This window comes from Chelonia mydas, chromosome 14 (assembly GCF_015237465.2).
Source record: "Chelonia mydas isolate rCheMyd1 chromosome 14, rCheMyd1.pri.v2, whole genome shotgun sequence".
Lineage (NCBI taxonomy): Eukaryota > Metazoa > Chordata > Testudines > Cheloniidae > Chelonia > Chelonia mydas.
This window is the reverse complement of record NC_051254.2, coordinates 12,090,449-12,107,500: the sequence shown is the minus strand read 5'-3', so window position 1 is coordinate 12,107,500 and position 17,052 is coordinate 12,090,449. Positions and strand designations below refer to the sequence as shown.

The 17,052-nt window shown below is 41.2% G+C and overlaps 1 protein-coding gene across 3 annotated transcripts in view; it reads right to left on the bottom strand.

Moving 5' to 3' along the window:
- CA10 (carbonic anhydrase 10) overlaps positions 1-17,052 on the bottom strand; it is a 340,079-nt gene that overhangs the window by 267,574 nt on the left and 55,453 nt on the right. The gene's annotated exons all lie outside the window — the stretch shown is intronic.

Here is a 17,052-nt window from a genome sequence, read left to right as displayed (position 1 = left end):
TTCTGCTCTCAGCGGCTTCCCCCAGGGACCTCCTCTAGTCCCCTCATCTCTGGCAGGTCTCACCTAATAATCTCCCGACTGATTATGGATACAGCCTAGGGTGCCCACTCTTAAAACCCAATTAGGAAGCAGCTGACAAGACACTGTTGCATGGGGCCCACTGCCACTTGAAGGGGCCAGTCACACCTATCAAAAGAACTTAACAGAGAGGCAGGTGTTGTGCTAAGACCACTGCCTATCATGCCACCCAATATTGCTTCCTTTTCTCCTTGTGTTCCTACATCTTTGTGTATATTTGTACTTAGAACATAAGCTTTTTGAGGCAGGGATGGTCTTTGTTCTGTGTTAACCGTTTCCTAGTATGCTTTGATGTACCCCACTTTAAAACAGGAATAGATCAAAAGCGCCTTAGGTAACTGCTGGTGTATAGCAGGGGCTAGCGCGGGATAAATTTGCACCCCAGCTTGCTACAAATTAAATGTTCGCGCAGACAAAGGGAGAGCAAAGGGGTGCCGTTCTGCAAATCAGTGGGCCCAGCAGATGGTCATTCTAAAGAAAGATTTCTGCATTCTGGGTCAGCATTGAACAACTTGCTGTGTGATCTGGTACAGTTTTGTGCACATTTCAACATTTGTGTCTCTTCACTGGCTCTCGCTATCTTGTAGGCTGTGTTATGTACATGCGCTTGTGAATTATTTGGACAGCTGTAGTTAACTATCTGTCACATTTCCCATTATGATTTTACACAGTTATTTTCAGGGCTTTCTGTCCTCGCTATAAAGCTGGTGACTGCTTGGTTTGGAAATACTTATGGAACTGTTGGTTTTATAAATACAAAAATGAAAAATATGAACAAATAAACCCACATTCTCTATTCAAAACCGAAAAAGTGACAATTTCAGCTAAATATTCTTGTCACTAGAAAAAACAACCAATATGCAGGGAGCTATCCCTTCCGGCCAAGTTGATAGTTTGACTGCAATGTAATTTACATCACTGGTCAGGTCAGCAAGTGGCTGCACTCAACAGTGAGGGTTTCTTTGCAGGAGATATTAAATCTCTCACGGACTGTGATTGTGCTGGCTCTTCTCACCAGATCACTGCAAACAGCAGGTGGCCATAAGTAGCATAATGCAGTGACAGGGCAGAGATGTTAGCTAAAATTACCAGGGTATTTCAATCACAGGTCAGTATGCAGATGCAATAAAGCTTCTCCTAAACAATTCCATTTACTTTTAAGCATAAAGAAGCATAGTAAATGCTGAGCATCCATTTTGTCCCAATACAATTATTAGAGCTGAGCGGAGAAGGTAATTTCCATTTCATTGAGGATCTGTTTTTGCACCCGATCAGAAATATAAATGATGAAATTCTCTGTGAAACAGAAATCTAAAAGGAAAAAAGAAGAGTTTAAGGGGGAAAAACATTTTGTTCTGATCATTTCAAACCAAAATTCCACCTTGTGGACTGAAGAGTTGGGAACTGGAAGCCCCAACTGAATGAGGAGCCTCAGAACTGGTGCTTCTAAGCACCTGGCTCCTCATCAGCCCACCAGGCATGCTACCTTGGAGCCATGGACCCAACTTGGGTCCCCAACTGTGAGGCAAGTCTACCTGGAAAGTCACCCCAGCCCCTGGAATCCTCAAGCCCCAGGACAGTCCACCTGGCAGGCTGCCCTGGAGCCAGACACTCGAGAAGCCCAAGGTACTAAAGAGCCAGACAAGTGAGCTGGTAGGAAACGAGAGATTTTGAAACCTGCCTGACAGGCTTGATTCTGCCATAATCCTGTCTATTTTTCAAAAGGAACTTCATCAAAACGGAACCATCTCCAAGGAATGTTTCGTTTTAGAACCAGTGTAGATGCTTAGACTGTCGGTCCTTCATCAGTTGAGACTGAGCCAATCACAACACGTCTTCCAATCTTCTCTCGCTGTGACCATCCTTCATCATGCTTGTCCACATCTCCTTGTTAGGAAGTTATCCCACCTCTTTGGAGGCCGACTGTGTGGCTGTTTCTGTTCTTGCGGATACCACTCAGATATAGCTGCGGTCCATCTGTTGTCACTGAGTGGGGCCGCATGTCCCACCCACCACATTTTGCTGAGCCTGCTTTCAACAACGTCTCTCACTCCAGACTGCTGTCTAATTATTTCATTGGGGATGTGATCGTGGAGCGAAATGCCAAAAAACGTTCGTTCCATCGCCCTCTGTGTGACAGACAGTTGATGTTCTTCAATCTTTGTCAGCGACCATGTTTCGCTGCCATGTAACATCGCTGGAAGCACCGTCAAGTTAAAAAGATTCGCACAAGTTGTTTTGCTGATCTTTCCTTGGAGAATGTCCTTGATGTCATTGAATGCGCGCCATCCAGCTTTTTTTCTGCGTGACAGTTTGCCTTTCTGATCGTGGTGTATGTTGACTTCCTGGTCCAAACAAACATATTTATTAACCTCTTGGATCTGCTCTCCTCCAAGAGTTATTTGGGTTCTTTGCAAAATATCTGATCTCATCTATTTCGTTTTCGACCAGTTCATTTTTAATCCAACTAGACTATTTTTCGCGTTCAGTTCTTTAAGCATTCTCTCAAGGTGGACTGTATTTTCAGCTACCAGCACTATAGAATCAGCAAATTCCAACAAAAAACTTTGACAAAGCTTTTCTAACTAACTAATGATCATCATATTTAATTATATTTGAATTCAAAATTGACCTTTTAGACAGGTGCATCCTCTTACAGGAAGATTTTCAAAAGTTACAGTGAGAAATTTCAGGCTGTCAGGTCAATAGAGATCCAATTATGAAGGAATCTAAGTAAGCTATATGATGATAAACCATAATTAAATACTGTCACAAATCTGTCACAAGCCTGGTTTTCCTATGGCCAGGTTTCAGATACCTGCTGCCACCACTAAGCTTCTCACTTGGAAATATTAGCTCCTGTCCTACCGTCGTCTGATCCCTTGTTACAAGGAGCCTGACCCCAGAAGCAGAGACCCTTGACAGACATGGTAAATGCTCTTCAAAGGCTGCTCCACTCCAGACTCAATTACTGAATTTATAATTTACTATTTGAAATTAAAACCCATGAACGAACTCTGGTATGATCATCTGAAAGAGCCCACCATCCTTTTCAAGCCCCATCTCAGGCTTCCTTTTCATAAACCACACAGTCCGATGCTCTCCCATCTGGTCTCATCACCACTGTCTCAGCAGCCTGGGCCTTTATCACGGCTGATGGACCAGTCCCTAGAGGAACCTTTCTTTGGTCACTGCAGCAAGCCTGGCCCAAAGCACCTATAGTTATCAACTCTCCACTCTCTCCTCCAGCAGTCATCCTCCTCCAACTACTATAAAATGAACGTTCTAGGGTAGCAACATAATGGGTCCTCGTGGAGTCCTTGGTTTCAAACTACTCTCTCACTTCCATCCACATATTTTACCTCCAAAATATCTCATACTTAACTTAATACAAACACAACATGTATCTATCATTCTCCAAAAGTACATATTCAGTAATAGCTTTTGCAAGCTAGTTTTATATTTATATTTAAAAAATCTAGTGCTCCATATTTGCAAAAGAAACCATAATGGGCTCTTACAAGAGTATGAGCATAATGTGTCATTTTGTCTTCATTTACGCAACAGTCTAATTTCCTTTTCTGTTTGGCCTGCTCCTCTGCATAACCCCCACCACACTGAACTCCCATGACATTAAACGGTATGTGGCAGGCATAATAATAATACCTAACACTTATACAGTGCTTTTCATCAGCAGATCCGCACTGGAAGTCAGTATTGTCACTATTTATAGATAGGGAAATGGAGGCAGAGAGCATTGAAGTGACTTGCGCAAGGTTACCCAGCAAGCCAGTGGCAGAACTGGGAACAGAACTTAGGTCCCTGAGTCCCAGATCAGTGCTCCAACCACTAGGCCACGCCTATACTTCACGGCACAAGAGCTCCCTTTCTCTCTGGGAGAAGGACATATGACTGCCCCATCAATTTTATCAGAGCATACTGAAGCTGAAGCTTAGTACCCCTTTTCCTACGCAGTCAGATCACCCCTTGAATGGTGGTCAGGAGAGTGCTCAGAACAGGCTGCATCCTCAATCCTCTTCAATCTTACAGGAATACTATTTGATTTGTTCAAGCTGTTCTAGATGTAGAAATCAGAATGGGCTTTTTGGTGTTGTTGCTAAGAGCTACCCAAACCTCAAATCCATGGGCCTTGCAGTAGGATGTTACTGGAAAATAAGAATGCTCATCCTTAGTACTATTTGTCCATTGTTCCATCCAGCACTGTGGGGGAATTGAGACTCAAATTACAGTCTGAAATGCACACTCACTTTATGGCACAGTATGTTATAGCACTGGGGAAGCAATTACTGCAGCCATCCATCTCCCACACAAAACTCTGAATCAAAAGGATAGAGGTGCCACAGCAGAGCACTGATCTCAGATAATTAATGTAACAGCCAATATTCCAATAAAGTTCCATCCCACATGCAGAACTATGGCAGATGCCGTGATTGAAGTTCATTTTGGGTTATTAGCATAGAAAAGCTCGTTGGGCCTCCGAGACAAAACAGCTGAATCAAAGTGAGACACACCGATCTATGTAGCATTCCCTCGTGAGTAATTTGTCAGTACAAGTAGCTCAATAACAGAAGGCAAGCTGCACACTCTGCTCAGCAGTGTTCAAATTCCAGTCAAAATCTACTTTGGCCAAGTTTTAAAAATTCAGTTAATCTTCATGCTTTTGTTAAGGCGGTGAATTTGTTCTGCACTGTAACTCCACAAATCACATTGTTCAGCTCATGCTATCAGTATCATTACACTGCTAATACTTTGGAGCAGTCTCTCTGGATTTATGCTGGTGTAACTGAACTCAAAGAAGGAGGATGGTCTGGTGGTTAAGACAGTGGATTGGGGCTCAGGGGACCTGAGTTCGGTTTGTGGCTCCACCACAGACTTCCTTGTCTAACCTCAGCAAATCACTTGATTTCTCTGTGTTTCTGTTCTATATGTGTACGATATGGATAACAACATGTCTCTACCTTCAAGAGCTGCTGTGAAGTCCTCAGATAACATGGAGATAGCAAGGGATGGACTGGGACTTGCTCCACCTACAAGATTCTGTTCCATTTCACTCCCTCTCCCACCAACAATGCTGGCTGCCTAATATGCGATCCCCCAGTAATCCTGCCAACACTGTATAAATTAGCCAATTCCTAGTTATTAATGACTCAATCCAGAGCCGACATTTCAACTTCTTTTTATCTGTAATAGCCTGATGAAGCAGGAGAGAGATTTTCTTGCATTTTACCAGTTACATGCATAAGAACTGCTTCATCATCATAACCTAAAATAAAGGCTACAGAAAAAAACACCAAAAGATTCCCAGCAATACAGATTTGTTTAATTTATTTATTTTAACACAAACCAGACCTTTACAGTTGCAGGTGATATCAGTGATAATAATCATGAGGTCACTACCTGCACGCAGAAATGTATGAGTGATCCTGGCCTTTAAATGAAAACTTAAGGGGATGCATTCGTCTTGACATGATGACCCTTTTAAAGATCATACAGCAGGGCTTGTTGGCCTTTTACTCTTACCTGTGAGTTCCAACAGAGATGGCATAACATTTAAGAACTAAAAACTGTAGCTATATTTGGAGAACACGATATTTGAAAGGGTCAGGGCTAGAGAAAGAAATGTTTAGGATGACTGAAGAAAATGCTTCTGTCCCAGAGGCAGAGCTGAGACATGCATAATGGCCAACAAATGCTTGCAGCCAGCAAGGTCACTTTGCGGGTTAGATCCCGACTGCTCCACTCCCACACCTCCATCCACAGCAGCTGCAGAGGGGACATCCAGAATCCTGCATTCCTTGATCAAGTGGTAAGTGGATGGACGAACAGTCCCTTTGCTACTAATGGAATTAGACAACCTAAAGGGGATGAGGCCCCAGCCTCAGTCTCCCCTCCTGCACAAGCTAGTGGTTTGGAGACAGTGAATGGGGGAGAACATTCTGTACCACGTTACCTGCCAGAACATACGACTCCTGTCGGAGTCACCAATGCACTCCCTGCAGGCATTGTGCCTGCAGACGCCCTCTGCAAGCAGAATCCCTTCCAGAACTGTTGCACAGGTGCGGTATCCACAGGTCTGCTGCATCCCCTCAACTTTGCCTTTTACAGCTACACTATACCCTCTTTTAGTGCTAAATGGAGCTAGTTTATCAGCAATGTGGGGTGAGAATTACTATTAGAATTACTAATAGAATTATTAAGAGTAAGAATTACTTCTTTCTAAATATGAACCTTATTCACCATTATAATCATTTCACACACACTGTTTAAAAAGTACAGAACATCCAGAGAAGATCAGTTCTGTGACCCTGCCTATAAATACGAGTCCTCAGCCTGGAACACCACGGTATCCTCAAAGGTGCACGTGCCAAACAATGGGGAAGCTTACAATGAGCAAAAGATTCTGCTGAAAGGATGGTGCATAGTGAGATATTTACAACATGTAACAGCCATTTGACTGAGATAATGCGACCACACACCTGTATTCCCCCATGAACACACACACAATCTTTTTGTGCATCATCTACACTTCCTGTTATTACTCCCCTTTTATACAAAACTTTCTCCTCTCTACCCCTTGCACCTCTGGGGTTAGGACACCACTCTAAAGCAGCGAGAGCAACTGCAGCATAATAGTGTACCCCAAAAGAATCCAGCTGGAAGCTCAGCTAGGAAGCCGCCTTATTTTAAAAACTGATGCCGGGTGCATAGGAGGCCACAGCTGCCATAGGCATCCCACTATTGGCAGCCTCCTCCGTACAATGGCCTGGGGGAGACTACAGAGCTAATGCAGGGATTGATGCTCTGAAAAAGTTGCGTGGGGGACTCTTTCACGGTAGTATAAAGCTAGCTGGACACTGAGTAGCAAGAGCAAGAAGACCCACCGTGCTAGGGGAGGAGCTGAAAGCCATTGCAGAGGTAGAGAAGCAGGGGAAGAAAAATTAGTATCCTAATAGCTAGCACTGAATCAAAAAGCAGCACATATATAACACACTAGTAAAGTTTGTGCTGCCGTCTCTCTCTAGTGGGTAGTCAATATAAAAGGAAACAGCTGAGTAATCCTGGCAGCTAACAGGACTATCCCTTTAACCAAGTGGTCTGTGCTTCTAAATTTTAATAATGTGCATGAAAGTTGGGGGTTCAGTGCTGCTGACAATCCATGGCGAGGAGTGTTACACAAGCATTTAAGATAAAAAGGGCTGGATTATAAATTTTGCTGAAGTTTTAAGTATTGCTGACTAGCAAAAAATAACCCAAACAGCCAGCTACAGTCTGATGTAAAATATATCTTCTACCATGCAGGGCTCGTTTACACAGTAGTCAGTGACAACATGCTTGTGAGATGGTTGAAATGCCTGTAGTGCTACTGTGTTTGGCAGCGACTTGCAGTTAGACGGGGTTTTGTCTTCTGAGTGGTTTTTTAAACATACAAATCCTATTTCTTACAAGCGCGATTTCCCTTTTAAAAATCAGTTCTGACATTGCTGTTTCCACCATTACTGTAATTGCTAGACAATATTATAGGAAAAAAATATCAAGGGTTGCTGTCCTACGGCTACAAAACAGAAGCTCATCATAGTGAAGGCAAAATTCTCAAGCCCACAGCTAGGCCTCTGTGCTCTAAAAATGTGATCCAGTAAGTCTTTAAAGGGGTAAAAGCAGCTCCCCCTACCACCTGATCTACATCAACACATGTGAAGAGATTACAAACCTGCGCAGCAAAGGAGGTCTGCTGTACTAGCTACACAGCTTGCAAAGAACGTCATATCGTGCATTACAACAGCATGTTATTTGCATGTCATAATCACTCACCAGAGAAGCCAGCTTCCTTTACATTTATGCAAATATTGAACTTTACTCCACTTTTGGGTAAAGGTGCTATAGGACAAGCAGCTTTTCAGACAAGCGAAAGGAGAATCCTCAGTAACTCTTTCAACATTTAATATGGCATTTATGGTTTCCTACCAAATCAATACTTTTGCAGTCATACAAAGCAATCAAGCGGACTATGGCGTAAAGCATCATGTCACAATAAAATAGGAGGAAATTTTGACATGGACCTTCTTTTTATTAACTCAGCAGAGAAGAGTCCTAAAGCAGAAAACACGATTGTGATTCTAATCCCAAACATTCTGGGTTTACACCAGCAACTTCAGTCTAAATCTGTGTAAACGCTAAATTAAACTACATCAAAGTAAATCACTGATTTACATCTGCATAAGGACCAAATCCAGCAAACTGCTGAGCACCTTCAACTCCCACCGAGCCAGTTAAATTAATCTACCAGGATCAGGCCCCAGTAGCTCAGAATCTGTCTGCAAGTCAGGAAGCTAATCTTGCTACCAGAGAAATTGCCTTTCTGATCCCATGTACTATTGTGATTGCTCAGATCAGGTGAGACTTTTCTACTGCATTTGAATCCTTGACAACAGCAAGTAGTGCTCTTGATGAGGGTCCCTGGGTTATAGCACTCATTCTCCCCCACCCCCGCCAGCTGTCTACGATAGCCTGAATTTGCGACTTTTTAAGCAAAAATTAAGCGTGTTTTATTTTAAATATTCACTCCATTTTGTAGGTTCATTTCTAGCATATCTCCTCCAGACCTCTTCACTCTGCAAAGCATCCCAGTGGGTTTCTGTTGACAGTCTACAAGAAAGAAAAATGCACTATGTTGATTGCTTTAGGCTTTAATTAAGGAATCACTCAACTCAGAGTAAAATTATTCTCATTTCAGGCTCACTTCTCAGCAATGAATATTTAGCTCCACTTTTAAATCTTAAAACACTGATGAGAGGCTTGAATATAGGCTAACACTTAGAGTTGTCTGTATTTGATTGCTTTTAAAAAGGGGGGGGGGGAAACTGATAAGGAATAAGACTTACAGATTTATCTTTTCAATATAATTGTCTGTTTTTTCCAGACATGATCTTGCATTCTTTATGGTCTTCAGTAGGAGATCTGCCTAATAACTGTAACACTGAGTCCGACTTCATTGTCAATTGAAATAAAACACAGATAGCACAAATAGTAGGCAGCAGATTACTTTGGGGATATCTCAAAAGGTCAGGCTCATTATAAAAAATGTTCTCCTATTATTGAGTTATATTCCCATCTGTTTGTTAAATCACACATTTAGATTTATATTTTAAAGACAGATAAATATAGAAAACTACTTCAAATAGTCACATATGTTCAAAATCCTTTAGGTGGTGTGCTGAAAGCAATGGACAGAGTTAATATTAAAATATACTTCTCTCTGTATTGCAGTGTACTGTGGTTACCAGGTCTATCACCAGTTTGTTATGTGATGTTGGGTAAGCCACTTAACCTCTCTGTGCCTTAGGTATCCATCTCTGAAATGGGTATACCTCCCTCATAACGGTATTGTGGGGCTTAGACAGAAAAGGTCAAAACCTATAGTCCTTGCTCTGCGAAAAATCCCACCATCTGATTCAGAATTAGTTCACTGACCCACATACAACTCAGTTTAGTTAGATGATGTATTAACCATGTATGTGGCCCGAAGTGCATCCCATACAACAGCACTTGCTCATGCATGTACAAAAGTGAATTTAAAATGAGAACAGGCCTTGAACAAACCCTCAGATCCAAACAGCTTCCAAATTTGGGAAAGTTTAGGTGTGAATCTGACGTTTGTGGGGGACCCTCATCTGTGTGCAGGTTGAATAAAATCTCTGTGTCTGGACATTTTATGAAAGGTTGTTCCCAGTTCCCAATCCTGCAGGATCTTATCACTTGAGTCTCACAAAGGGCAATGGGATGGCTCACACAAAGAGGACTGTATTTTGGCATCCTTGATTAAGATCTGAATTTTTGGTTCGGCTTTCTAGGAAGATGTAACACAGGTACCTTCATATCTAAGCCTGTAACATGCCCCCTCACACCTAATTTCCATTCCCCTTCAAAAGTCTCCTGTTCCGTACTGCTCTGAAATAAGCAATTGTGCCCATAATTCTTTTGAAAATGGGTGGCTGATTTTTCACTTATTACAAGTGTGCAATTATCTCTGTGTGAATTATTTTCTTTTTAAAACAAATGAGCTTGGATTTCCTCCCCAGTCCTGTTTGTGTCTGAAGAATTAGTTACAAAAAAACCCACAAACTTTTGCTGTAAAATTCACTTCCTCCAAGCTGCCTTTAAGCGACAAGCAAAACTGAAAGATTATTTATACATATTACCCAAAGCACCGATCAATAAGTGAATGATTTCCAGAAACTGTACTGCATCACACAGTGTTCCATTACACCAGCTTCTAAAAAATAGGGCTATTAGTGTGCCACTAAAGAATTATATATATAAGTAGCAGTCAGGATGATTAATTCTTCAAAACTTCTCAGTCTTGTTAATTCTCAAGAGCATGTGCAGATTATTTCAAACACCACTGTTGATCAGAGAGCACGTGTTTGTACTGACGACAAATGCATGAGAAAGTGCAACACTCTCCACTTCTTGAAGGCTTCAAATCAAGACTGCATGTCTTTCTGGCAGATATGCTATCGCCAAACACAAGCAGGCTCATCACATGACAAGTAGATGGAATTCTATGGCCTGCGTTATGCAGGTGGTCAAACTAGATGATCTAATGGTTGCTTCTGGCAATGAAATGCAGCCTTCAGAGAACAGGCCAGCACAAGGCATAAGCACCATGTTCACCCTTTCAGAAAGTGTGCGGGGTGTTCAATTAGTTCAATTAGCATTTTGGTTCAATTAGTGAAGACAAGGCTTAAGTGTGACATGGGCCTCAAGTTAGACTTTGACACAGGGTTTCACACATCTCTATAAAGACATTCACTGGCAACTCAAGAATACTGTAAAATAAAGTTTCCAAAGGCGAAATCAGGAACTCTTGGACTGACTGTCTCAACGCAGAACACATGGATGTACCAGGAAGGTTGTAGGTCAGGCTTTGGAAACTGCGCCCAGGACTAACCATTTTTAATCTTCTCCTGGGAAATAGCTACCAACTTTGTGCTTATGCACCTCGTCCTCTGAGTATCTCAAAGTGCTTCACAAACATTAGTGATTTAAATCTCACCACTTCCACTGCGAGACAGGTAACCAATATCCCTTTCACAGATGGGAAGCTGAAGCATGAAGCAAACTTCTCCAAGAGAAACAGAGTAAGTCAGTGGCACAGTGAAGAGAAAGACCCAGACCTTCCGACTCCCTGTCTTGTGTTTTCACCACCAGATGTTTGCTCTATGCAGAAATGACTCAGGAATAAGGGTTGGTGAACTTTCTCTTTGCAGAAGAATATGCAAGGCTCAATTGTTGTGCAATACCAGAGTCCATAGCAGAGAACAGTCAGGAGTCCCAACGCTCCAATAAGGGCTCCAATGGGACACTATACCTCAGGCAAGCACAATGCCACCAAGAGCCAACAAGACACATGCCCAATGTTCCACATTTGGATTGGGTGTAGCTTTGCTGACTGGTGCAGAGAAGCAACAGGCCATAGTTCTACCACTTTTCGGGAATCTAGTACCAGTGCTGGCATTACCCTTGAGCAGTCCTCACTCCCTTCTATAGTAAAGCAAAGGTCAAAAGTAAGTTTGCTCAAGTTATTGCTACCATCAGTAATCAACATGAATGGATACCTTCTTTAGCTGGATACCTTCTGAAGCCTGTGTGAGGTCATATACTGAATTAACATCGCAACCAATGGTGAACCAGACTGGGTTTTATGCTTGCACCAGGAGACAGAGAGCCAAAAAAATAGCCTCTGATCTCTAGAAATAATGAATAAAGGGAAGTATCTGATACACACTTTCCCTTTGTGGACTATCCTAATCACATGTAACCTACAGATATCTGGTCGATGTTTCTACTTAAGTTATTGCAGCTAGAAATTCCAATCAAGAATGATAGTCTGGTCTGATTGCTTCTTGGAGAAGTCTGAAAAAAGAACTGCAGTCTGCACTGCCTTCTGTGCTGTCTTGTTAATAAAGAAAATTAATTCTCCAATAATTCAATGAGGAACAAGGTATCTTGAAATGGCTCAAAAAACCACTCTGACTCTACTGCATCCATCAACCCTATTACAAAGAAAAAGCCCCAGGGCCTTATTTTGCAGCCCTTGTACAACAGAAACTCCCACAGAATTCCCCCCTACCCCCAATTTAGCATAATTCTCACAAAAGAGACCAGATATAAGCTATTAAAAAGTCAACACTTTATTAGTGACCATGAAGTGGAACCTAAGAAATGATGGTCACTCCGTATTGTAATTCCAGAGGAAAACAGTGGTGTTTCAGATCTCACTGTGCAGCCACTGGCTTTTTTAATGGCAGTCCTTGCACCTGAATGAGGTGTTACATGTAGGAAATCTGTTCTTAGTAAAATCCAGAATACTCAAATTCTATCTTCCAAATCCAATTTTCAAATTAGGGGTAACACCCCAAAATTCCACTTTAAAGTTTCCCCACATGGCCAATTACAATCCCACCTGGCCTGTTTGCTGATGGTGAGCACTGTTTATTTGATGATGGTACTACTGAGCAGTAAATGACCTGTAGCTCAGATTTGCAAAACTAACCATCAGACAGCTCTATAAACAAACAGGACTTCAGGTTTTCCCACTATCACCATCATATAAAGGAGATGTGTGAGCTCATAGTCCTAACCCAGTGTTCTATATAAATACTGTTTACAAACGAATATCAATTTATGAATGAAGCAACTAAAGTTGTAGACAAAACTGCTGATATGTGTTGGCTCAAACAGATAGTGTTTTTAAATGAATGCACTATGGAGAAATCCACAATTTTTACACGTCTCAACTCCAAACCAGAGAACGTATCCCCTGTCACCAGGACCAATTAGAAATGCCCAGATTTCTGTTTTGCTATTTTTCTTTAACATGAATTTATTCCTGAAAAAACAAAAAAAATCAGATGATATAGTTCTAGACTATGACTAAAGATGTGCACTGGCAACAGGTATCTGCCCATAGTGTATTTGCTTTCACCAATATTTTGAAGAGCAGCTGCACTTTCATGAGCACAAGAACAGTTACTCTCATTCTCACCTCTACAGATGCCCCTTCTCTGAAAAGGTTGCTTGTTGACCAAATTTTCCTTTCAAATCAAGGGGGGGGGGGGGGGGGAAGTGTCTCATTACCAAGTGATCTAAAGTGAAGTCTTCAAGACTCACACAAACAAATTAACTAGCTTTTCCTAAAGATGCCATTTGACACATACAGTATAATAGCAACAGACTTGGCGCAGTTTGGTGTTAAATGTAATGGCACGCATTCATAAACCCGTGTTGCCCCCCAAACTGCAGTACAGTATAAGAAAGGAAAAGAACATGGCATGTAAGCAAAGGTCACTGGTAGACAGTTATGTGGACTTTTCCCTATATTTTATTTATATACATATAATTACACACACACACACATACATATAAAGGTAACAGTCGTCCTGAACATTGCGTTCAAGCAAAGTGTAACACTAGAGAGGAAGCAATGGAGAAACTGGCAACTGAAGGAGATAATATTTTTTTATGGATCTAGGTCCTTTAAAAAGGAAAAAAACTGACAAACGTTCTGACTTATTTGAATGCATTACCTTCTTTTCCAGAAGGGACTAGATCCTGGATTCCCAAGCAAAGTCCATGTCCATCTGTCCTCTAGATATCTAATATACTTATATGACCCCCATTTCTGTATTATCTGAGTGCCTTATAGTCTTTAGTGCATTTATCCTCACAACACCTCTGTGAGGTAGGAGTGCTATTCTCCCCATTGTACAGATGGAGAAGTTGAGGCGTGGAGAGATTAAGTGACTCGCCCTAGGTCACAGAGGAAGACTGTGGCAGAGCAGGGTCTTGAACCCAGGTCTCCCTGGTGCTAGACTAATTCCCTAACCACTGTGCAACATAACTCTGCAGAGAATCCTCCTACTGGAGGAACAACACTAGTGCTATTAGTAAGCCCTCATAATCTAATAGAAGCTGCAACACAAGGCAGGGATTTTGGCAAGTGGATCATCACAATCACAAACCCATAGTCACTGAAGCTGTGGCTCGTCCTTCCACAAACCCTTTCACACAGTGCTGTGAGAAAGCTGCAGTGGAGACCAGAGTGAGCAGAATCCATACACCACACACATAGGGTAGCATAAAGGTTCTGCTGTGCTTAGGGCCTTCTGGAGCTGGAATGAAGGAGGTGGGGCAGGATTTGCTTCAAAGATATTCATTAGAGTTTCTGCTAAACCAAAATTGCTGGTGCTATTTTAGTGCTGTGGAACTAGTTCATAATGGCAGCAAAACCAAAACAAATTGTCCACATCAAATAATATTTATTATCATGTGTGTGTTTACAGAAAACTTATGTTACAAAGTTTTCTTTGCATTCCTGACTCTTTCCAGCATGTAACATCAAAAATGCGTAACGTGGATTATGATGCAAATACCCCAGGCATAAAGAAAAAAGTCTCCTCCCCTTTTCCATTCTTGCACCTTCTTTAAAGTTGAATGTACATTAGTTCTTGAATTAAGTTAAATTTCAGAGCATTTCTCGCTTTCTATTTTGTTTGCTTTATTTTAAATCCCAACAGATTTTTGGTTTTTAGAAAGGGGTGAAGGAAAAAAGAGGCGCCTTCTGTGGGATGGTCTGTAACCCTCTGAAGCAACTCCAAAAATGGACTATAAAATATGGTTCAATTTTAAGAAGTACTCACCAAAGATAAAACTGTGTAAGAGCTAGAGCACGAATGCGGACTATCTACTGTACTAAAACAGGGCCCTACTTAAACACATCTGAAACAGAATATCACACTGAAAGATTTATGACCAGAATATTCTAACTTGGGTGTTTTATGTTAGTCTCCTAAATGCACATTTAGGTGCCTAAACAGATATCAGAGGCAAAATTTTTCAGTGCTGAGCACATCTGAAAATCAGGCCTCTAATTTCAATTCAGGCACCTAAATATGCATTTAAAAAGCCCATCTTTAGACATCAACATTTGAAATCATGGACATAATTATTTGGAGCTCTCTGACTGATGTCCTCATTAGCTGGCTGATAATAAATACAGTATGTGACAAAGTACGATCCACGGTAACATTTTAAAGAGAGATACTAAGTGACAGAGCAGCCTAAATCCCCCATGTTCAAAAGCCATTTAGACACTTATGAGCCTCAATCCCACTGAAAATCCATGGGATTTAAGCTCTCGAGTCACTTGGAAAAATGGAACTTGGACACGTTTGAAATTTTGATTTTTTCTGGAACCCCCAATAAGATTTTGCAGCGTTGAGGTGTCAAGTTTCAGGAAGAAACCTGGCAGTCTTTCCATAACCAGTGCACTTAAGTGATCTGTGCTGCTTTACTTTCCCGTGTGCTATTTCAATGAGCCATTAAACGTAACAGTTCATATTTGTCTCTCTGGGCCACATTTATTTTTTCTGATGACACATTCTTGGTTAAGTTCAATATTCAACATTTTTTGAATATTTAGGGGATTTGTTAAATAGGCCAAGACCTCCAGATGCTCTCTCCATGCTGTTCTGGCAGCTCTTACCTCTTTATGTCTCCAGCTATGACCATCTCCTCCTGATTCGGCTCTGGGTATTTGGAAGGCTCTCTGGATTAGATATTTTGAGCTCTTAAAGACTGAAACCTCACCAGTATGTAACAGCATTATTTGGCTTTAGAACAAACTGGTTTCTTTACATGAATTAGTTTATTAGCAATTAAACTAGATCAACTCAGAGAAGCTAAACTGGAATGCTTAGAAAGTACAGAATGGCAGAGTCTCATTCTTAACAATTTCCACATACATATTGGGAAGAGAACCATCCTACAATCCATTATGGACCTGGTAGGCAATCTGCATTGTAGGGAACGCCAAGTTGACATTCCCTGCTGAATACAGGTTGTTATAACTTCCAAGTTGTTTTCCATTACTGACCTTAGCATCTGAGTATGCATAACAATATAGTTCAAGGTACTTGACAGTCCAGAAAAAGCTTCCAAGAACTCCCAAAAGTTGCTTTACACCACATCAGTATGTAATTAGGTTTAAAGTCCGCAGATGCTGCTCTTTGTGTGGTGCATGGATTTCATGACCAGAAATCCCTGGTTTAATAGGTTTGGTTTCATTTATACTATCACTTATATCAAGATAACTTAGCACCCTTGGGATGTTATTTCTAATCTGATCCTCAAATCATAGCTGTTGCCATAACAATGGAGAAATCTGATGCCTGATCAAGAAGAAGAAGAAAAAAAGAAAAAAAACCACCTTGCACTACATGAGATTTCCTAGCTCTCTGAGAAAAAGGTGTAGGTGGAAGTTTTGATACTATGATAGTGTCATAAAACACTGTCCCTGCTGTGACCTGATTCCATCAGAAAAATGTGGGCAGACATATATTTCAATCATATTTTTAAAAAAAAAAAAAAACCAGACCAACACTTAAAATAAGTAACAATAATGGTAACAGCTCGCATTTTAGCCACCTACTTCATACCTTCGTCCACTGTGATAGCAGGAGATTAAAGAACTGAACCATAATGAACACCCCTACTCCATGAACCATTTATCTTACCCTACTATTAAGTCTCCAGTCCTGCTGAACTAACAATTACAGAAGCAGCACATATATCAGACTGTTCCATCAGTAGCATCATTAGTTAAGTGCCAGTCATTAGAAGGAGTTTTAGCTGTTTCGAGGTAAACATTTCCTGAGGTTGTTGCATCAAATACAGGTTAAAATGGTCACACTTGCTAACAGAGATAAATCCTGCAATTTTCACTCTTCCCTTCCCACCCAGTTATCATGCACACGTCAACCACTGAACAGCCCACAACATGTCATATGTATTTCTACATATATAACAAAGTTAGGAGAAAGAAAAATTCTCATCTTTAAGCTTAAACTACTTACAGTATCTTACCACTGGGGCCTCCACTGAAGCCTTATCCCA